Source organism: Pteronotus mesoamericanus, unplaced genomic scaffold, assembly GCF_021234165.1.
Source record: "Pteronotus mesoamericanus isolate MK-2021 breed Mesoamerican mustached bat unplaced genomic scaffold, CSHL_Meso_final contig_1018, whole genome shotgun sequence".
Lineage (NCBI taxonomy): Eukaryota > Metazoa > Chordata > Mammalia > Chiroptera > Mormoopidae > Pteronotus > Pteronotus mesoamericanus.
Genome location: NW_026555002.1, coordinates 4,216,749 through 4,240,438, shown reverse-complemented (window position 1 = coordinate 4,240,438; position 23,690 = coordinate 4,216,749). Strand labels below are relative to the sequence as shown.

Below are 23,690 nucleotides of genomic sequence, written 5' to 3'. Positions count from 1 at the left end.
ATATAGGAGTTTATTCCCAAATTCCTTATTCAAAAGTAGTATAATTTAATTTCAGTTCAATAAGTATTAATTGAGCACCTACAGTGTTGGGTGCACCTGAAAGGATATATATAAGAAATGAGACTGCACACATCAACTTTTAGGAAAACTATAAAATAACATTTGTGTAAATGCAAAATCAGCGAGAAGAGAGATCAGTATGGGTCTGAGTTTTCAGCAATATGTTTAGATACTATAAAGTATAGATACTACTTGTCTCCTCTCTAAATTATAGATTTACATTTGTATTGGAGTGGACAAAGAATCCTAAATAGTTTCTTTCCTTATATTCTTTTGGGTCTGGGAAATAGTCTCATGTGATTTTGTAGTATTTAAATTTCTAAGGCCACTTGATTGCAATATATTTCACTCTTAGTACAAGAGTGTCATTTTTTTTTGTGTTTGAGAGCTAATATAATGAGATCACTAGTGGGGGAAGATGAGGGCTTTGCTGCTTAGAAACTTTTCCTCTTCTGCAGGTGGTCTTATTTTTAAGATGCATTTTTTAAAAGACTTCATTTATTTAATTTTAAAGAGAGGGGGAAGGAAGGGAGAAAGAGGGAAAGTGTGGTTGCTTCTCAAGCCTCCCCACTGGGGACCTGGCCCACAACCCAGGCATGTGGCCTGACTGGGAACCAAACCAGCAACCCTTTGCTGCCCAGTCTGGCATTCAGTCCATTGAACCACACCAGCCAGAGCTAAGACACCACAGTTTAAGTAGAGTTACTGTTTCATACATTCTTACTAGTCTTGTGAAATGTTGCTCTTTTCTTCATTTGACAGATACTCCCAGAATGCTTCCTATGTAGCTGTCTCTGTATCAGGAAACAGCAAATACAAGTTACTCAACAACTAGTAGCTCTGCTTTACCTGTGGTGTGTGTGTGTTTAGACTCTCTGCCCTGGATGCTGTGCATTTGCCCGGAGACATTGAAGGGCCAAAGAAGTTTATACAGGTATACCTCGTTTTAATTTGCTTTGTTTCATTGTGCTTCACGGGTGTTGCATTTTCCCGAAATGGTAGGCAAGACCCTTCACCAGCAAAAAGATCATGACTCACCTTGTTGCTTTATTCACTTTATTATGTTTGTCTGGAATTAAAACCGCAGTATTTCCGACGTATGCCTGTACATGCATCTGAATTGACTTATTTTTCTTTTTAAATAGTTGAGTAGGGATTTTAGGCTCAATTGCTTGGGTATTCTGCTGAGATTCATTTTGTGGAGAGTGTACACTCTTAAGGAGACCTCTTGTGATGTTTTATTGCTTTCTTAATAGGTTTAGTGCCCATTTATTCACTGAGCCAACAAGTTGAGTGCTTACTTGGTACTAGGCACTGTCCTTGGCCTTGGAAATGGGGGCAGTGAGTGCCTTCTTGGTTCCTGTCCTCATGTAAAACTGCAACTGTGACAAGTATTTGAGTTAGGGTAGTCACAGAAGTGACATTTAGACTGAAATCTGAAGGATGCACAGGAAAGGAAGAGTGTTCCAGTCACAGCAAATAGCAAGGGCAGGGACTCTGCGAGGTCACGGCGCATGCAGAGGACTAGGATGGACAGTGCAGCTCGAAGCCGGGGCGGGGGGGGGGGGGGGGGGGGGGGAGGAAGAGGGAGAGGAGGGAGGAGTCTGGTGGAAGAGGGGCTGGAGGGGGGCAGAGCGCGCTGCCTTTGTGAGCAGGTTGGCGTGTTTCTCTTTATCCTTTGAGTTTCACTTAATGGATTTAGGCTGGATTGCGGTGGGGATGGCACATTTCAATTGTATTTGAATAGTCTGCTTTGTATTTTTACTATTGGTTACTATTTGTATGATTTGTTCTTTCCTCATTTTTTCAACATGCTCCCTCAGCCTTATTGTCATTGGGGAAACCTCTGTGTCCCACTAGCAAGACATGTTCACTCTTTTTTTTTTTAATTGGGAGGAAAGGAATTTTAGGAGTTAGGACTAGACACTAGAAGTTAGTTGATTTGAAACATTTTTTCAGTAGTGTGACCTCTAGGACCCTAATTTCTATGACTCTTTTTAAATTGTGGTAGTAAAAACATTAAATTTACCCTCTTAACCATTTTGAACTGTACAGTTCGTTGTTGCATAAGAGATCTCTAGGACTTTGTCATCTTGCAAAATGAAAACTTCACCTGTTGAACAGCTTCCTCTTTCCCTTCCTCCAGCTCCTGGAACTCACCCTGTACCTTCCGTGTCCATGATTTTGACTGCTCTAGATATCTCATATAAGTGAAATCGTACAAGGTATGTTCATTTTCACCTTAATGCTCCTTCCCTGGAGCCCTGGAATAATATCCTTTCTTCTCCCTTCAGTCATTCAAATCTCCCCGTTTTTTTTGTTTTAAATCCTCACGTGTGGATATGTTTTTATTGATTTTGGAGAGAGAGAGGAAGGGAGAGAGAGAAAGAAACATCAATTGGTTGCCTCCCATACACATCCCAACCAGGGATCAAACCTGCAGCATAGGCATGTGCCCTGACTGGGAATTGACCTCACAACCTTGTGGTGCAGGGGATGACGCTCCAACCAACTGAGCCACCCGGCTGGGGCCCTCCTGCTTCTTTCAGGCCCAGTTCCTCTCCCTTGTCCTTCAACTTGGATTAATAGAGCCAGAGTGGAAGATGCCTTAGAAATTTTCTGGGTGAGAAAATCGAGTCCTGTAGGAGTGTCAGCGGTTCATGGACAGACCTCTTGTGAGCAGGGCAAGGCGGGAACCAAGGCTCTAGTCTTCCAGCTCTTGGGTGTGTGCCTTTTCTGTGTTAGCCTGCTTGCGTGTTGTGCTCTTCTCTTTAGTTAGGTCAGAAGTACCGCTGAGGCACAAACACGCTTTCCTATCTCTGTAACATTGCGCTGAGGCACATTACATGCCTACGAAGTATTTGTTAATGAATTGATTGTCCTCAGGACTTTCGTTGCCTAAAAGGTGGCCCTACATAAAATTTGACCCTCATTGATTTTAGATCCTTGGTTATATTAATCAAACTTACATTACTCTTTCAGCTGAATAATTCTTTCAACTTTGCAACCAGAGTTAAGACTTTCTCACCATTCCCTAATGTTCTCTTTGTTGCATGTAATATCTATGGCACATGTATTGGGTTCCCTTGCAAATTTTGATGAAAATCTAATGAAAAAACTATCAGAAATTAAAAACCTGATCCATTAAGTTTTTTAGGTTAGCTGATTTATTTTGAGGTAAAGGTTTACTTTTATACTGCTTTGTGAGCTTTATTGCTGCTAAATGCTTTTGAAAGAGTCATGTTTGTATCATACTTCATAGTGCTTATCTCAGAATGCCTGTGGATCAGTTGATTTGGGGTATTGGACTAGAAGAGATTTTGATGTGGCTCAATATTTTTAAGGCAAAAATGTAACAAAGCATTTTTTTGCATGAGGAAGATTTGTAAACTTTTATTTGTAGTTTCCCCATTTATCCCAGACTTGGCTTTTCTGTAATGTTGTATTACCAGGCTTACAATATCTAACTTTTAGAGTGTCCTGTTAATTTTAACCTTGAAAAAGTATTTTTTTTCTTGTTTTATGTGGGAGGTTGCTGTGGGAAAGAAAGGGCATTTTTCAGTCAAAAACCACTGAGCACATGTACAAGTCAAACTGTGAGCTTGGAATGGGTCCACAGATCACTCTGAGGTCCAGCCGTTATTGGTGATGTCGGGGAGACTTGGCTAGAACGCTTGTTGTCTTTATCAGACTGGGTGTGGTGGTGGAATTGCACAAAATGCCCTTTGTGTCATGTGACAGGAGATGTAAAGATTTGACAACGAGGGCTTTTCAGATAGCATTTTATTTGGAACCATTGCAAGAACTCAGTGCCCAAGAACTTGGTACCCCAGAGTTGCAATTATGTGATTAACTCTTACATTGAGGCTAGAATTGGTCAACTTTAGTCCACTGTTAGTCCAAAAAAATTACCTTCCTCTTGCCCCCCAGTATTTAAAATTACGGTGTATTGTGGGGATTATAATTTATGGATCTCCTCCTGTGTGTCAAGTAATTCACATGCATTGTGTCATTTAATAACTAGTATTTGTCCAATGAGAGACATGATTTCGCTCTTTTGTTGAGAAAGCTGAGTCACAAGGCAGGCAGTGTTAGAACCGGAGCACGGACCCATGTCTGCGTGCTGCCAAAGCCCCCGCTCCTCCCCGCACGCTGCGTCGGGCCCTGATTTCAGCATTTCCACTCGTCTTGGGACCGTCCATGTGAACTCTGTGGTAGTGCCAAGGGAAAGGGCAAGTAAGGGAGTGGGCTGATGTAGTAGGAAGTTACCTGTTCCTTGTGGCTTAAAAAATCTTTCAAATGAAGGAAAGTAATTGTCGGAGTATCTGGTGTATTTGAGAGCTTGCGTACAGAAACTGGGAGGAGGCAGGAAGTAATACAACGCTAATTGAAGAACTCTGTTCTTTAGGTTCCTCTGTAGGCTTCCTTTAATGAAGTAGGGCCGTTTCTTCTGTTAGGCTTTGACGAGGAGGAGAGGTTTGTGGTGATTGTAGGCACTGAGGGGTTCAGAGAGAAGCCCCAGACATTTCTGTGTAACTTCACCGCATTTAGAGAGCATTTCACTGCATGGAAATCGTCGCTCCTTTCTCTCTTTGCTATGTGAGCTTCCATCACTTGTGGAGGACTGGCTGTGAAACTAGGCGCAGCTGCATCAGGAAGGAGATAATAGCCCATTGTTCTTTTGTTTGATTCTATTTAAAATCAACAGTTTACATGGTTTGTTACTCTTTTTTAGTTATTTTCAGTTTTTTTAATGAAAAAATATTTGTATTTTACAGAGATCTTTTGCTTCTGTGAGACATTTTTTTTTTATGATTTACTGAATTTTTCCAGTTCAAATCAGTCTTTCTTAATACTTTGGAAGCAAGGGTGCCCCATGAATTTTATGACAAAATGCACATTATTAACAAGGAATAATTTTTAATGAATGAATTAGGGTCCAATTTGTATTATGAAGGATTATTACTTATTGTTAAGCTCATATTTGTTAAAAGTCGATTTATTGAGGTATAGTTGCCATACTATATATAAACTATACATATTTAAGGTGTACAAGTGGTTAAGTTTTTATATATGTGTAAACTCATGAGACCATCGTCACAGTTGAGAGGGGGCGAACATACCCATTGCTCCCAAAGCTTTCCTCACATCCTGTCTCCTTGGCCCCTCCCAGATAACCACTGATCTTTCTCTTACTATATATTAATTTTCATTTCCCAGAATTTTATATAAATGGAATTGTATGTTGTTTTGCTTATTTCACTCAAATTAGTTATTTTTAGATTCATCATGTTTTTAGTGCATCAGTACTTGATTCCCCTTTAATTCTGAGTAATATTCCTTTGTATGGATGCACTAGTTTATTAATACATTCACCTGTTGCTGGACATATTGTTTCCAGATTTGGTAACCAATAAATCTACTGTGACACTTGTGTACAGTCTTCGTGTGGGCATAATAGTTTTATTTCTTTTGGTTACATAAATACCTAGGAGTAGAATGGCTGGATCATATGGTAGGTATAACTTCTAAAGAAACCGTCCAAGTTTTTCAAAGTGGATGTACTGTTTTGCATTCCCACCAGTTCCTCAATACTTGGTATGGTCAATCTTTTAAATTTCAGACATTCTATTTGGCAGTGGTATCTGACTGTTTTGTTTTAGAGATTTTATTTATTTTTAGAGAGAGGAGAAAGGAGGGAGAAAGAGAGGGAGAGAGGGAGAGAAACATCAGTGTGTGGTTCCCTCTTATACACCCCGAACTGGGACCTGACCCACGATGCATGCATGTGCCCTAACTGGGAATTGAACCAGTGACCCTTTGGTTTGCAGGCCAGTGCTCAATCCACTGAGCCGCACCAGCCAGGGCCTGACTCTGGTTTTAATTTGCATTTATTTCTCCAACAATTGGTGATGCAGAGCATCTTTTCATGAACATATTTGCTGTCCATGTAGCTTCTTTGGTGAAGTATCTGTTCACATTTTTTGTTAATTTTTAATTGGGTTCTGTGTTTTCAATATTACTGAGTTTTAGAAGTTCTTTATATTTTTGGATGAAAGTAATTTTTCAGATATAAGATTTGCAAATATTTTTTTCTATTCTTTCCATTCTCTTAATGGTATCTTTTGAGGAGAGAAGTTCTCAATTTTGATAAAGTCCAATTTATAATTTTTTCTTTTATGGATTGTGTTTTTGTTGCTTTATTTAAGAAATCTTTGCTGAATATCACAAAGATATTCTCCTATATTATAGAAGTTTTAGTTTTTACATTTAGATCTGTGATCCACTTTGAGTTAATTTTTATGTGTAGGGTAAAATATTGATCACATTTCATTTCTTTCATTTATTTATATATGGAATACAGTTGTTCCTGAACCATTTGATAAAAAGACCATTCCTTCACTAAATTGCCTTGTACTTAGGTTAAAAATCTATTTATATTATGTGTGGTTTTATTTCTGGACTCTTTTCTGTTTCATTATTGATCTGTTTGTCTGTCTTGATGCCAATACTACACTGACTTGATTACTGTAGTTTTATAAGAAGACATGAAGTAAAATGGTGTAAGTCTTTCAGCTCTGCTGTTCTTTTTCCAGATTCTGGCTTTTTGAAATCCCTCCCTCCCTTTAAGATCTGTGTGATTTAAAGACTTTTATTTATTTGCTTTTAGAGAGGGGAGAGGGAAGGAGAATGAAAGAGAGAGAAACATCAGTGTATCCATCACTTGCCTCTCGCATACCCCCAGCTGGGGACGTGGCCCACAACCCAGGCATGTTCCCTGACTGGGAATCAAACCAGCGACCTTTGGATTATCAGACTAGCACCCAGCCCACTGAGCCATATCCGCCAGGGCAAAGCCCTTGCATTTCTATGTTAACTTTAGAATCAGTTTGTAAGCTTTTCCAAAAAGTCTGGTTGAGAATTTGATTGGGGTTGTATTGAGCATATAGATTGATTTGGGGAGAATAAATAAAGTCCAAATCAATGAAGTCCAAATAAATACCTCTATTTTTAATATCATTCGGCTGGATACTTTCTGGACAAATCTCATATCTTGTCTCCTCAACTGCTGCATGCTTCTCCCACAGGGATGGTGTCATTTAAAATTCTCTTTCATTGGTACAGTCTCGCACATGACTAATTCACAGGTTTATCAGTTGATTAACATTTTCTTACTATAGGATCCTTACTTTTACTTTATTTGTACTTGTGGTTACATTGTTTTTGTATAAGAAGTCTTAAATCTCCGAATTCCTCCCGAGGAACTCCGCGCGCCTTATGCTGACTCCTTTGTAGACTGTCCCAGCAGCCGGCCTGCTGCACCCCCTTCCTCCCGCTTCCTCAGGCGCCCGGAACCCTGCTTCAGCCTAAGGGCCGTGCTGGAACCTGGTGCTCTTCTAAGGAGAGGAGTGCTCAGCTGACGGTGTTGTGGGTAGGGCCCAGGCCTGTTTTCGGGGATGTTTCGTCTTCTGGCTGGTAGGGAGGAGTGTGTTGGTCCCGTCCCAGAACTCAGATGCGCACCACGTACAGAATTGGCTCCGAAAAGGCAAGCGTTCAACTGGACTCCAGTCTTTGTGTCGCCAAAGAATTGGGAGCTGAGGCTTCACCCAGAGTTTTATTGAATTTCGATTAGTTAAAAATAATTAATGGAAAAATATCTTCCTGTTCAGTCACATCATTCTTCTTGCAATGCTCTTAAGTATATTATGCAAACCTTTTTATTCTTGAGTTCTGGCAAGTTCTGTCTTTGCTGGAGCTCCCTGAAGTGAATGCTAATTGTTCTCAGTAAATTTGATCAAAGAGTGCTTTGCTCCTTGCTGTAAGCCCTTCCTACCCCCATGAATGTCCTTGTTAATGCAACTTCAGAAGAAAAGGTGAGAATCCAGGATTTTGCTAACTGCTGACAGGTAACTAACTACTTAGGATGACGTGATAGAACCAAACAGATTTTCAGTGGCAGAGACTGAATCTAGAATGAAAAGACTACATGTCTCTACATGTACTCTCTACAGTCTTGTTTGTTTTAAAATTGTGGTCTTTTATTACATACTGAGAAGTTACAAAATAATAGATGCAAAACATGTGTAAGGTATACAGAATAACAGGGCATATACCCAAACACCTAGTTTAAGGGAAAGTTATCATTGCCATTGATGTTCTCTATGATCTGTTCCTAGTCCTACCTCTTCCCCTTTCAGAGTAACCCAAATTTTGTATTTTCTTCATACTTGAGCCATGCAGTTTATATCTTTAAGGTGTTCAATTTTGCATGTTTTTGAAATCTGTGAAATGGAATCACAGTGCAAATGTTTTCCAGTAATATTTGAAATTAAGTTTTACATATCAAACAGCTGGCTGTCTTAGGAAATTGGAAATGAGAACTTAGAGGAAACCCTGTTAGGTTGTGTGTTCCTCAGGTCAGGGAAGGGTTGTTCTCCAGCACATTCTTCAGTGCTTGGAGCAGTCTTTGTTAATTGTCTCAACGAAAGTGCTCCACTATCCCAGGAAGAAGGTGGTTTTGTGACTTCTGATCTGTCTGGGAGTCGTTCTTTGTAATTAGATAGGGAGATTAAAGTAGACTTCATTCTTTCTAAATTTCTTTCAAGGTACTGCCATTTGAAGTAACAGAGGAGACAAGTATGTGGGTTTGCCAAGAGTACAGTTACTGTGAGAATCATCACTTTGGGTGTCTTTATTCTGGTTAATGAATAGTGCTCTGTATGAATATTGGTTTGATGTTAAATATGCAACAAACTGAATACTTGCAGCATAACTGACAGATTGAACACTTGCAGCGTGAAGTTTTAAAATAACCCTAAGATTCTGAAGTTTGTGGTGGAGCCAGTGCCCCACACTCTGCTCCCCTGCTCAGACTCAGTGTGGAGAAGCTGGGGCTCCGGAAGGGAAAGAGAGGCCTAGAAATTTCCCTGGCGCCTCTGGGCCTCAGTTTGTTTTGTCTCCCCGAGAAGCAGGGATTCCAGTGTTGCTGTTTTGAGTTCTCTTTTAGAAGCAGCAAGTGGAAGAAAGGCCACAAGCCGGTGTTAGTTGCATCTCAGTATTTTTGGAACTATTTTGGTTAATTGTTGGTTGTCCTATTTCTTACTATCTAACTGAAGTTACTAACTGTTAAATCAATGGTGATGCCCTGGTGGGTAGTAGAGGTTTTTATCTGGGAAATGTAGAATTTTAAAAAGCTGCAAACCCTAGACTCGCCATCTTTCAAACTCACTTATGTGGAAAGGTGTGAATGTGGAACATAATTTATGTCGCCACAGAAAGGAAGGCTGCCATCAGTTTGTTCTTTGTAGGACTTCTCGCAGGTCCCCCAGTACAGGGCACTCAGCTGACAGCCCAGATCCAAACTTGGCAGGTTGGCATAGGGATCATTCCGGTTTCCCCATATTTCTCTCTGTGGTCTGGATTTAGTCTTAGTCATTTAGCTGTTTGGAATTTTGTGCCCTGCATTCCTCCAGATGCTCTGAATAGTGCTAGAATTCTTCTCTGTGACTTTGATGGGACTGTATTACCTCTCGTGACTTTGCTTGCCTCCCCTGGGAGCACTCTGCAAGACACTATAGGGGCTGCATGTCGCAGGCAGGGGTGTGGTCCTTAGCGGGCCTTACCTTACTTGGGGCTGAATGAGTCTGAAGGAAGTAAATTCCAGATGTTTTCAGCTACAGCCCTGAGAATCGGCACTGGTGTAGCAATGCTTTTCCAAGAAGAAAGTGATAAGATCCCAGACAGACATTATTGGATGGCAAGGACTAAGAGTTAATGAAAGGGATGTCGTGCTGTCTAGTGTCTCCTACAGTGGCTTTTTTAGAGCTGCTGAATGAAGTACAGCCCTTGAATCACTTCAGAAGAGAGAATACTACTTTATCCTGTAATCGCCCAAGTTCACTGATCATGGCAGAGATATTTCAGTGGGACTGCACATATGTTATGGAAATCAAACCTTTTTTTTTTTTTTTTTTAAATACACTTTCTTTTGCCATTTGGAGCTGAGCATGAATTCTAACATCAATGGGTGCCTTCCTATGCTTCTTTAGACTCTTGATTTCCATTAAAAACTGAAGTTTTTATTTAGTTCCCATTGTTTTATATTGCACAAGTTTCTGTCTGTTCCTTCCCTCGATTGGATAAAGAGAGATTTCTTCTTGTCTCTAAAGATACTTTTGTTTAACCTGAGCCTTTACTTGCTTTGTCTAGAATTTGTCTCCAAGGTCTTCCTAAAAAGAGAAGATAGAACACATTTCAGTGGGTTGAAAATACCAACTGGTATGAAAGTCTTTAAAGCATAACAAGTCATCATATTTGTTCCAATTTAGTAATTCTGTAGATGACTTTAATTGTAGTAATAAAATATGGGAGGGAAACATGAGGTTGAATTTAAAATAAATCCTATGCAAAGTACACATTAGAAATGAAGTTATTTGTTGAAAAATGAAGCAGTTTTCACCTCAGCATTTTGGGGCCTTAACTTGGTAGCCAAGCTTGTATTTGGGAAGACTTCCCTGAGTTTTGGTTTTGTCTGCTGCCTCACTGTAAAACATGCGTTTGTTGTGTTATCACCAGAACTCTGATACTTCAGTGACATTAAGATAATTTCATCTTTACTAGGCAGGAGATGATACTTAGGTCCACCCTAAAAATACCCTTAATGTACTTCCTGCCTTTACTGTGCCCTAACAATATCCTAAATGTACTTCCTGCCTTTACTGATGTGCTCCTGTGTATTATTAAGATGTGAAAATATTTAACTCCAGCATTCAGATAAATTTTATAATAAGCACTCAGATTTTAGAGTGTTATATGAATTTATAAAATAATTTTATAAGCAGGGGAAACATAGTTCAATTGTTTTGAAGGGTTTTCTTAAATTTTGGAATATGGGGAAATGTTTTAGTATTTGAGGACAACTATTACTATTTTTTAAAATTAGAGTTAAGAAACATACAGAGGTTTTTCATTCTTTTTCATCAAGGTATATTATCAAATTTTGTCTTTTAAATTACATTGTGAAAGTAGGCCGTAATCATCATCATGTTATCAGATATATTCAATGTCTACTTTGTAGGGCACTGTGTAGAAATAGGCATAAGACATAGTCCTTACTCTTCCCTAGCTTTCAGCTGAGGAGTAACAGAGCACACTTTTAATTACTTCATTCAGTAAACATTTCCTGGGTGCCCTCCCTGCTGGGCAGTGGGGATACAGTGGTGAACCAGGCAGGCAAAGCCCCACATTCCTGGAGCTTGCAGTCTAGGATCTTAACTCTGTGATGCTAAATGATGAAATTTACAGTCAGGACTTTCTGTGGGAAGCAGTACTTGTTCTGGTATGGTTAGGAAGGGTGGTATTGAGGGGGCAGGACGTGAGCTGGACAGGAAGTAGGATATTCATTTCCCAGTGTGTATTCTGTGGAACGTGCTAGAAAGGATTTTGTGGTAAAATGTGGAAAACATGATATACCATGGGGTTGCAGAGAAGGGATCCCAAGAGCTAGAGATATTAAGTGAGGTCCACAGAGGAGGGAGGATATCAAATTTGAGCTGTTTTTTAATGGGTATAATTTTAAGTGTGAGGTTGGAGTGGAGGGTGAGTGAATTGTGTGAGCTTGGGGAGAACACATCAAAAGGTGCCCTTCTCCTCCCTCCCCTCATGGAAGCTGTCAGTCATCCTTGGCCCTGCCTTCCTACCCGCTCTCTTCTTACCAGTATTTGAACACACTCAAGGTTCTCCTTTAATGAAAATAATAGCGACAGCAACAAATGGAAGCTCTGTCTTTAGATTTCACCTCTCCTTCTTCATCGCCAGACATCGCAGAAGAGTCGACTGCTCATCGGCCCATCAATTCCTCAGCTTATTTCTCTTTGGTTGTTACTCCCATTGCTTTACTAAAACAGCGGACACCACGTTCCCCGTGACATCCATGCTGCTAAGTCTAATGAACACTTAAGTTTTTATTTCACTTCTTTTATTCTCCACTGCCTTCTTGAAACCTTGATTTTCTTGACAGCATGCTCCCAAGTTTCTCTTACGTGCGTATATCCCTCTGAGGCCATTCCTTCTTCCTCTTGGCCATTTTGACTTTCTTCCCCCTGGCTACTGAACTTTGAGGGTCCCCAAGTCTCAATCCTAGGTTCTTTTTCTTTTTTACTTCATCCACTCTCCCTCGGCTGATCTCATCTGTGTTCACGACTTCAATTACTGTTTGCTCTCCTGGGACCCCAAACCTGACCTTAGCCCAGATGTTCTCAGAGCTCCAGACTTGTATATCCAGCTGCCTGTTTGATATCATCTGTTGGTGTCGCAAAATTGCCTCATATTCAGCATGTCCAATACTGGCCTGATGAGCTCTCGTCTGCCCCAATCCAATAATCCTATTCCAGCGAATGTCACAGAATGTCACAATCGTCGGCCCAACTGTATAAGCCAGAGCACTCGAAGTTGTCCTTGATCTTCCTTTCCCCCTCCCTTAATGTCCAGCCCCTCACCAAGTGTTGATTTGGGTTCCTAAATATTTCTTGATCTAATGTCATCATTTTACAGGGTCTGCTCAGATACCCTCCTCTCTGGGGGCCCCACTCGTTCTTTCCCGCAGTCTCCAACCCATTTTCTTCCCGGAAGCTAGAGAGGTCTTCATATAAATCTGACCTTGTCACTCTCCTGGTTGAAATACCTCAGTACCTCCCCATTGTTTATAAGATAAAAAAACAAAATTCTCACTCTCCCCTGCAAGTTCCAGTGCGGTGTCGCCCCTGCCTCCGCTCCGGTCTGATCTCACCCCGCTCGCCTCTCTGTCCGCTAAGCTGCAGCTATAGCACATTCCGTGAGTGTGTCATGTGCCCTCCCACTCCAGGGTAGATGTTTCAGTTTGAAATTACACATCAGTTTATATAATTGTTTGATTATACAGATCAACCAGTTGTGAATAGACCGTAAGCATCATGAGAGGAAGTTTCATGAGTCTCTTTTTCTTTTCTTTTCCATTTCATTCCTTTGGGCCAAGCACTGTACCTGGTCCAGTGTAGGAGCTCAATACATTTTTGTTACATGAGTCAACAAGTGAATTGTTCAGTCAAAATAATAAGACATGAAAGAATGTGTGAGGTGACACGAAAGCAGCACGTAACGTCAGCAGGTGCTGAGGGACGTGTTGAGGCGGCGGCATGAGATTTACGCAGGGCGATGACGAAGGCAGAGCTACACGTTAGGAAGGGCAACTGGCGGTGGGCTTAGGGTATTAACAAAAGTTCCAGAAGGAATGAAGAGTTTTATGCCCATACGATTTGCAAACCGGAGGATGTGGCCCTCAGTAAGACGTGCTCCGAGCGGGGCTGGGCAGCAGGGTTTGTGAAAGGCTTGAGTTGCGAGGAGATGATCATTAGAGGAGGCTTGCTCGGTTATAAACTTGTGTCTTTCATTTTCGGATTGGCGGGCAGCTGAATTTTCAGTGGTACGGAAAATGGGTAACGTGATTAAGGATTTTATCAGCGTCCTGGTTTTGGTCCTGGCTCACAGAACAAAGGCTTTTGGAAGAGCAGTCCCAGTCCGGGGGTGCTGCTTGCAGCCGCGCAGGGGTGCGGCTTATCAGGCAGCGCGGTCAGGGCAGGGAGGCCATTTACCCTGCAGGCGGTTGGAAACTCAAAAGAGCGAAGTCATGCCTTGTATGTAGCTTTAGAGTTTAAACTACAAAATATCCAAATGTTGGGCCAGAAATTATGATATTAAAGGTCTTAGAAGTTCTAATTTCCCCCTTTCCATCGATCTTTACAAAATACGGTATTGTTGAAGAATCCGGGTTCCGTCCCAGTGTTGTTGCCAGAGAGGCGTGGGCTCCCTGCTCTGGGTCCCTCTTGTCCTATGGTGGAGAGAAAGGAGACCAAAGATCGATAGAAGTTTTAGCCCTGGTGACCGAAGTCTGTAAAGGTTGGATGACTAGGATGCAAGAAATTAAAAGTGGCAGAGGATAGAAGACTTTAAGCTGATAGTTGAAACATGGGGAGTGCCTGCATATTCAGGATTGGAGGAGTTAAAATGGGGGCTGTTGCCTTAAGGCAAGGTGGCAGGTCCTGCCTGGGTGGGGGGCCGAGCTGGCAGCCGCGGTGCCCTGTGCAGCGGCGTCCTACCTGTGGGGCTGAGTCAGCACACCTGGTGCATCTTTCCTCTTAGGAGCGAAGAGAGAAGGAAGGTGATAACGGGGACGTCCCAGCACTGGTGCCTGTGCCAGCTGGTCTTTAAAGTCGTGACACGTTGTTTAGCCTCGTTCTGTTGTAGGGGGTCTGGAGCAGAGACTTGCAAGAGCTCATGTAAGGGTTGGGAGAGTGAGGAAAAGGTAAGTCGCCCACCGCAGTGGTGGCCTGCAGGCCCCGAGAACCCGTGACGTCGTCATTTAGTTTTGGGTTTGGGGAAGCTAATATACCTCACTTCTGGGAAGGGTCAAGGTTTCAGATCTCCAGGGTAAGAAGTTGCCCTAAAAGTTTTACAGAAGGCCGGCAGAATTGAAGCTTCTCTTTAGTGACCGTATGTCCCTTTAGCGCTAGAGTACGTAGCAAGTGGAGACCGTTAGGCCTGATCAGAGGGGGAGCATGGAGGCAGGTCATCTGTATGTTGAAGTAGATAGACTGTACAGGATCTGTGAGACCTGCCGTAAGAATTTGAGAAAAAGAAGTAGGGCTTTCAGTACATCCCTGGGGTAAGACAGTCCAGGTATACTGTTGATTTTTCCAAGTGAAAACAAATGACTTGACTTTCTGAATCAAGTGGAATACTGAGGTCTATGGCAGAGGAAGAACAAGTCTCAGAAGGGACATGGACAGGAGGGTGCGGGGGTCAGGAACTGCAGGGTGCCAGGGTGGACTATGCTGTGCCGCGCGGTTGCTGGGGCTCGCTCAGAGGTCTCGGTCAGATTGACACCCCCCTCGGTTAGGCCTCTGGACTGGGGAGTGCGGGTATGTGACAGGGACTAGTACAAGGGCCAGTGAGTCCCTGGCTAAAATTCCTCTGTTATGGGCTGAATTCCTGACCACGCCTCAGGATTTAGGGGGTACTGTTTAATGTTAGGCAAAGGTTTATTAGGATCTATTTGAATCTTGATTTGGGGGGGGGTTTGCCAAATGTATTTTCTTTATTGTGAAGAATTGTATCCAGAGGTAGTCAGGCAGATCTTGGAGTGTGGGGTGAGGATTGTTTGATAAAATTAAGGTATAGGTGGAGGTTTGGAAATGGCTCTTTCTGATTTTTGCTTTATCATTTGAGGGGGTTAAATCTATAATAACACCACCCTTTTGGGGAAAAAGGAAATACAAGCTTGGTAGATTTCTAGAAAATCTTTTCCTAACACATGAGTTGGTGCAGAAGGGACAAGTAAAAATTGATGAGTATCAGAGAGGGGTCCTATCTGAAAAGGGACAGGTAAAAATTTGGGGACTGTTATAGGGTTATTAGTTAACCCTACCATTCATACATATTTTTCTTCTTTTTAATCATCACCTGAGGATGTATTTATTGACTTTAGAATGAGAGGAAGCGGGGTGTGGGTAGAGAGTGAGAGGGAAAGAAACATTGATCGTTTGCCTCCCATATGCACCCCGACTAGGGGGTTGAACTGCAATCTAGGTATGTGCCCTGACCAGGATCGAACCCTCAACCTTTTGATATACGGGAACCACGACACTCCAGCCAACCAAGCCACCCCGTCAGGGGTGTACATGTTCTTGACTCCAGGAGGGGTCATTGAAAGAGCATCAGGAGTGAGGACCTAAAGGGCCGCTCCTGTATCTATCAAAGCTCTCATTTGTACCCAATTTTTTTTTTTATCCTCCCCTGAGGACATTTTTTTCACTGCTTTTAGGGAGAGAGGAAGGGAGGAGGAAGTGGAGGGGGGGAGAGAAAGAAAGAGAAACATCAATGTAAGAGAAACTTCGATCAGTTGCCTCCCGTACATGCCCTGACCTGGGATTGAGATCGAACCCGCAGCCTAGGTATGTGCCCTGACCAGGAATCAAACCCACAGCCTTTCAGTGTGGATGATGCACCAACCAACTGAGCCACACTGGCGGGGGCAGTTTGTCCCCAGTTTTAATATCTAATTCCCCTAACTGGTTATTCTTTAACAGGGGAAATGTCCGCGGCAGCGATATCCAACCTAAGGCCCATGGGCTGCATGCAGCCCAGGATGGCTATGAACGCGGCCCAGCACAAAGTTGTGAATTTACTTTAAATGTTACGAGATTTTTTTTTTTTTTTTTGCGATTACATGTTGCAGTGTATTTAATGTGTAACCCATGTGTGGCCCAGAGGTGCCAAAAGGTTGGACACCCGTGCAAGAGCATCCCTATTTTTGTGCTCTATCTTGCAGCTCTGGGGCCCTGGCTGCGTGGAGCAGTAGCCATCGTCTGTGTGTGTGGCAGTCCTTTTTAAAATGCTATGACCTTTCACAAAAGCAGCAAGCCTTTGGATGTGGGCGCTGGGTATTATTATTATTTGGTGGACTTGGTGTATTAAATTGGTGCAGCTACAGAGCTATTAGTGTGGCAGTTGTTTTATTGGTAATCTAGAAGTCTTTTTTTTTTTTTTTTTTGCTGCTATTCTTGTATTTTTCAGTGGTTTTAGAAAGTTTATTTGCCAGTAAGGCAAACTCATGGGGACATTTATCTGCCAAGTTAAGGTCATGTTGTTTAGCTAAGGTGCTGATATTTTCAGAAAAACCTACTACAAATATTGAATTTTAAGTTAAGGGTCTCATCATTTTATTCCTTAATTCCTGAATTTTGTTGAAAGATGTTTTCAGGCTGGTCAAAGTAATTAAGCACTGGCTCATCCTTCTTTCGAGTCCGCCTGTGGATGGCCTGCTGGCGTGTCAGTCTCTGGAGCGTCGGGGGGCTGCCTCAAGCAGCTCGTGGGCCTGCCTTTGTGTGGCTCCTGGAGCCGTGGCTCTAAGCTGGTCCATGGTCCAGTCTCGTGAGCGATGGCTCCAGTCTGCCGGTGTCATCCAGTCTTGAGCTAAAACATTTCCAGCTAACATATGGGTGAGGTGATAAAGATCCAGGGAGCCAGGCTGATAGCACTTATCGTAAGATTAAAATGTCTTTTAAAGTCAAGAGAATTAGCTTTTGGGTCTGGGAAGTCCTTTATGAAGATTAACAATACTGATTTAGACCGGGGAGTATAAGAGGCTGGATTGCCCCCATTGGGATTTCCCAGGCATTTAGAAAGTGCGGTGAAATGGGAGATCAGGAGGGGGAACTTCTGGGGAGAAAAAGGGAAGTTCAACTAAAGAAGGGTAGGTGGGAGGGGCAGAGGGTGAATATGTAGTGGAAGGAGTGGGCCTGGCGGGGGTGGGGGGTGAGGGAGCCCGGCTGGAAGGAGGGGCACACGCACCAGAGGCCTCCCCTAGCGTCTGAAGCCTCCTACTGCCGGGAGGCTGTGTGGTGGCCTCCTGGCTACTTTGGGGAATCTCAAAGTACCTGTGGCTTTTAGGAGGTCCAGAAATCTCCTTGTTTTAATTGGGCCGTTAAATAAGCTAATTGAGGAATATTGCAAGACCCCCAGAGGGACCAGCTTAATTTAAAGTCATCATTCGGGTGATTTTAGTCCAAAGGCCCAGCCAGTTGCACGTCTTAGTCTCATCATGTTTTGCACGTACCCTGCAGGGGTGCTGGTGGTAGAAGGTTGGCAGATGCTGCTTTAGAGTAAGGGTTATATATTCCTAATACCCATCAAATGAAGATACCTCTTTAAGAATGACCTAGAGAAAGATTATAGCCTAGAACCTTGTTGGGTAAGTCTAACTCCTGTGATCCCTTATGGAGATATCTCTCCCTGAAAAATCTTTTAGAGGGGCCCCTCCCTTAAGAATGAAGCTCTCAGGTCTCTACTGAGAGTGGCAGAGAGAGGCTGGGAGAGTACTAACCTGTAGATGCCTCCCAATGGCAGAGGAAGACAATTCGAGCTCAAGGGGCTCTGCAGGTGCCTGAATGCATGAGTTCCCTCCTAGGAAGAGAGATCAGGGGGTAGCTTTTAATCCCATCCTTTGTCACCAACACTGTTAACAAAAATTCCAGAAGGAATTAAAAGAGAGTTTTATTCATATATCATTTCCAAATCAGAGAACGTAGCCTTTGGTATGAACCAGAGACAAGGCTCTGAGGTGTGTGTGCGTGGGGGGAAACAGGATTTTTAAAACGTGTATGTTGCAAGGAGCTGATTATTAAAGAGAAGGGTTGCTAATGTGGACAAAAATGGGATGCTGTAATAAAACTGACAAGCCAGTGATAGAAAATAACGTCACAGGGTGATCTGGTCATACATTCCTAACTGGGCAGGTCATGGTGAATAGCCACACCTCAGGCCTGTAACTTCTTTAGTAAAGGTTTATCTGTGCGTTAAACAAGCTTTGCCCATTGTTTCTGTGCATCTAGGGTAACACGTCTTTGAAAGTCCTCTTCTTCAGACCCCTAGGAAGCGTATCCACCCTCAAGAGTGCGCATAGTCTTGTAACCAGCCATCTCTGATTCAGTCCCTGCCTTGCTTTACCCTGTCCTCTGGAGCATTGGAGATCTTGCTTCCTGGCGATGTCATCAGTTTGACTTCCACATTCTTATAAAAATTATCTACAGATTTGGACACTAAGGAAATAATAAACTTACATCATTCGTTTTCTGGGGGCAACTGACCTTTCAATGGTGGTGACCCTGAGCTCAGATTCAGCTGCCTGCTGCTGCGAATGCCGGTGCTCGGGAGACAGTGCTGGCCTAAGGAAGGCGGTTCAGTGCAGGCGGCCTGAGAAGAGGGCGGGCTCCTGTCCTAGGGACCCTCTCAACCTCCCAGTGCCGGCAGGGCCTTGACCGGGGGAAAGGGGAACGAGGAAGTCGAGGGTGGGGGGTTGAAAGTTCTCTATGGGTAAGTCAGCATGGTCTATCCTGACGATTATCTCAAAACTGCTCAAGCCGACGTCTGGTTTTTATGGCTGAAAGTCCGCAAGTGTCCTGAAGCTGGAATGTCCCGTTGCTGTAGTCAGCTGCCTTTGAAGTTAGTTCTCGGAACGCTTACACAAATGTGCTGTTTATCTCTGGGTTACATATTAGTCAACAATTCCTGTTTTACAAAATACACTTTTAACAGAAATATTAAAAGAATGGAGGAGCACCCTGACTGGTGTGGCTCAGTTGGCTGGGCGTCATCCTGCAAAGCCGAAGGTCTCCAGGTTCGACTCCTGGTCAGGGCACATGCCTGGGTTGCGGGTTCGGTCCCCAGTCAGGGTGCATGCAAAAGGGAACTGATTGATGTTTCTCTCCCTCTCTCTCTCTCCTTCCCTTCCCCTCTCTCTAAAAATTAATAAATAAAATCTTAAAAGAATGGAGGAGTGGGTCTCAGTAAAAACAATGGGTAACCTATGATTAAGCCTTTATCAATGTCCTAGTTCCCATTCAGACCCACAGAACGTGTTTAGGTTGAGTTCCAGTACAGAGGGCATGGCTTACTGCACAGCCCGCAGCTGACTTGGGGTGGGGGGGGGGGCTGTTTACCCTGCAGGCTGTTTAGGACCTCAAAAGAGCACAGTCATGCTTTATATCCAGCTTTAGAGTTTAAACTGCAAAATGCCCAAATGTTGGGCCACAAGTTATATTAAAATCCTTGTACATTCTCGAGTGCTAGGTATGAAGGAGGATGGGTTTGAAGCAGGAGAAGTTGTTAGCTGTTAGTTTAGGGCAGAGTCAGTGTGGACCGGCACTAGCAGAACAGTGACGGAGAGACTCACGTGTTGGGTAGTGCTTAAGAGTGAAAATGATGGGATGGTGGTGGATGGGTTGAGGTGACAAAATTTCAATGCTTCATTATTTCTCTTAAATTCAGTACCTCATTTTCCCTTGGGAAATGGTGGGATTTTTTTTTTTACAAACTTTATTGAGCTGTTATTTAGCGAGCACTTTGCTAGGTGTTGGGATTGCAGAAGTGAATAAAATATTTCATCATCTAAGACTCTTAATTACATTTGCTAGTATAATGGTTTTAAGCTTAGAGTAAAAACCTCTATAAACCCAAGTCCCACAAAGCGTTGTACTCCTTCACACCCTAGAGGAGCCTCAGCCGGAGTTCAGGGTGCCAGGGCGGCGGCCGGCTCTAGTGCGGGGAGTCGGCCCTTTCCTTTTCCGGTGACTCTGAACTGCCGTCAGCAGTCCCAGAGTTAACCCTGAAAACTCCTAAATGGGATTCCCTGGAGATTTTCACAAAGATCTTGAAACGATAAGTTGTAGGTAAATGGTGTTAAGCCAATGCCATTAAAATGAAATAATTAGATGTAAGTCCCTCTTTTCCACTTTAGTACTTAAGAGTAAAACAGAGAACTCAGGTTCGAACTACTCTTTTTGGTCTTTTAAGAAGAGCTCTAATGTTGAACAGTTGAATAAAATTTTCTTAAATTGTTATTCAGCTCTGTCAATGACCAGGTCCTAGAAATGAAAAGAAAAATAATTTATCTGTTTTTTCTTTATGGATGATGCTTTTGGTGTCATGTCTAAGAACTCTTTACCGAAGCCTAGGTCATAAGGTTGTTCTCTTACGTTCTCTCTCCTATAAGTTTTAGAGTTTTATATTTGACCTACTATCTATTTGGAGTTAATTTATATGTAAGAAGCAAGGTTTAGGTCAAGGTTTATTTTTCTTGTCTTTTGATGTCCAATTGTTTTGGCATCATTTGTTGAAAGGCTCTTTCTCCCCCCTTGAATTGCTTTTGCGCACCCCTCAAAAATCAGTTGGGCATATTTATATGGGAATGTTTTATCCTCTGTGTTGTTCCATCAGTCTGTGTGTCTGTCCTGCTGAAAATACTATGTTGTCTTGATTTATACTGATAAATAGCTTAAAATCAGGCAGTCTGCTTTCTCCGACTCTATTCTTTTTTTTATTACTTTAGTTATTTTAGTTCCTTTGCATTTACATATAAATTTTAAGATAAGCTTATCTGTATCTACAAGAAATCTGGGGATTCTGTTAAGAGTTATATTAAATTTAAAGATCAGTTTGGGGAGAATTGATATTTTTCTTTTGCCATAGTCTACTAGCATCAGTATTTTACCACTTAAAGTGAAATGTAGGAACCTCATCACCTTTTAGGCCCCTTTATCTTCATACTTTATATTTAGTTGTCTTAAGTGTCTCCTTTACATAAATGGAGAATATCAGACAATATAATACTTTTCCTTTTAATCATCTAACATAATTTACATATAAAGGTACACACCAACATTAGTTACTTTTTACTTCTTAAACTTCTGTTTAATTCTTTAAATACTTGTCTTTTAGTAAGCCCATTTCACTTTTTTCTTTTTTCTTTATATACATTATAGTTTTAAAATACTGTTTATCGTTTCTATGACCTGAAGTTGTTTTGCAGCACACTATGCTGTTTTTTCTGACTTTCAGCCATGACTGGTTTCTTCCTCGCGAGTTTTGTGAGCAGTTCTCAGGCCTTGGGCTGCGGGAGTGTCCCGAACGGGAGAGCGGAGAGCTCCGAGAGGAGGAGGTTTCAGTCAGCCGGCACCGGGGCCTGCCCACCGGGGATCACTTGACGCTAGTGTGAGAGCCCGGGGTTAGCCTGGCCGTGCTGCACCAGCGCGAGCGGGGTTATGGATCTTCAGGGCACATCTCCTGTGCTCCCAGCTGCAGCCTGGGCCGAAACAGACATGTTTCTTGATTGTCTTCTTCACCAGCAGGTGCATTTTTTTCGAGCCCACCTTTTCACTGAGTTGGTTGCTCTTTACGGGTCTTGATTTTTTCCAGAAGGAAAAATCTGCCTCTCCACATCTCCTGCGGTCAGAGGCTTATTCCTTGTCCCGCTGCACCTTGAGCCCATAAGCCTGTTGGCACTGACACCAAGATGTCAGGATCCCTGCGGCTTCAGCTTCCACGTATTCTGGTTTCTGGCTCTCGCTCGATTTGGGGGATTTTCTTTTCTCTTTTGAGAGCTCCGCCATGCTCTCAAGAAGTTGGTAATATTTCGTTTAGCAGTTGTAGTGATTTGGTATCAGAAAGTTTTTCAGAATATTGACTCCATTAAATTATCAGAAATACAATTTTCTGACACACTGCTCTGTAGATCACAGATTGTTGGGTTGGGGACCTACTCCTCGTCCCTTCAGAACTTGTCACCTGGGTCAGAAGTTGCTTGCTGTCTCTCAGGAGGGGCTGTGGATGTGACATTTGTCCTTAAAAGGAAGTATGGTCATTTTTTGCTCTGCTGTCAGGTCTGCCAAGCAAGTAGAGAGGCTCAAGGAGAGGGGGGTGCTCAGCGGCGTCAAGGGCTACGGCAAGGGCAGGGGAGTGCACGGCTGAAAGCCCACAGCGGGACTTCTCGGGCTGGGATTCTCGCCTGAGAAGTCTCCGTGGTGAGGAGGACGAGAAAGCCTGTTGGGTTTTTAAATCTCTGGGAAGATGGTTCTTAGTCCAGGCAATTCCCCTTTTTCTCAGAAAGCATGGCTTGTTTATCAGTAGGTGGCTGTTTATTTTATATTCTCTTATTTTAATTCTTTCTGGGCCCCTGCCTTTGGTAGGTGGGCTCTGTCTGTCACAGAAGCCGGTCTCAGTCAGAGTTTAGGGCCTATCCAGTATGTTCCTATCCTTAAAATTTTATTTATCTCCTCAAATGAGGTATCAGGGGACTGAGGCAGTAAGAGCTGAGCTGGGATGTGACAGTAAGAGAAAGAAGCTATGAGGAATACCTTCCAGATTTAACATGACGTTTCTGCTCTGTGGAGTTTCTAAAAATTATTATGAAAAGTTTCAAATATACAAAAGCTAGAGAGAATAGCTCATCACCACCCATTGACCTATTTCCCAAATTCAGGAATTTCTGCACATTTGCCTCATTCATCCCATTTTTATTTCTCTTTCCTGTGCTGAAATATTTTAAAGAAACCACTGACACCATTTATTGTACTTCCACGTACATATACATGCTATGCAATGTGAAAATTGCTATCCCGTCCTAATGCCGTTACCGTACCTGATACAAAAGTGACAGTTCTGTGGTGTCACGTACTGTGCTGAGAGTATTACTGAGGCCTTTTTTCCCCTTAAATTTCTTTGAACACCCTGAGACTGTTTCTCCTTTGTTGATTTTTGTGCTTGTCATGCCCTCTGCCCAGAAGGCTCTACCCCGAGACCTTCAAGTGGACTTCTTGTTATTTGGATCTTGGCCACAGTATTTTTTCCTCAATAGAGGCTTTTTCTAATGACCAAAGCTAAAGTAGTATCCTCTTTCCCCAGTCCATTTGTCATGATCTCATCAGTCTGTTTCCCTGTTTTGTCTGTTTACTTGTGTTCTCCACCCTCTTGACCGCCAGTACCATGAGAGTAGGGACTTCGTAGGTCGCGTTGTGCTCCCTGGTCTTTGCTTAGGGCCTGAAAAGGTCCTAGCATGTAGCAGTGAAGCCTATGTTTAGGAACAAGTCAGCTATTAGAGAGAATAATAAGAAAAGATTCCAAAATTTTCTTAATATTTTATAACATTATCTCTTCCTACAACTGATTCCCATTCCAGAACTTTTCTTTTCTCAAGAGCTTTAACCAACAGCTGTGTTTGCAAAAAGTGCTGGATTGTTGTCCCTTTCAGGACATTTAATCTT

At 42.7% G+C, this 23,690-nt stretch overlaps 1 protein-coding gene across 2 annotated transcripts in view; it reads left to right on the top strand.

Annotated features, from left to right (window-relative positions):
* Positions 1 to 23,690, top strand: part of DIS3L2 (DIS3 like 3'-5' exoribonuclease 2) — a 268,095-nt gene that overhangs the window by 977 nt on the left and 243,428 nt on the right. The window contains exon 2 of one of the 2 annotated variants that reach the window (XM_054571544.1): positions 2,207 to 2,285. The exons of the other annotated variant lie outside the window; for it this stretch is intronic. The gene's annotated coding sequence lies outside the window, so the exon portion shown is untranslated. The remainder of the gene's footprint in view (positions 1 to 2,206; positions 2,286 to 23,690) is intronic. 2 annotated transcript variants of the gene reach the window in all.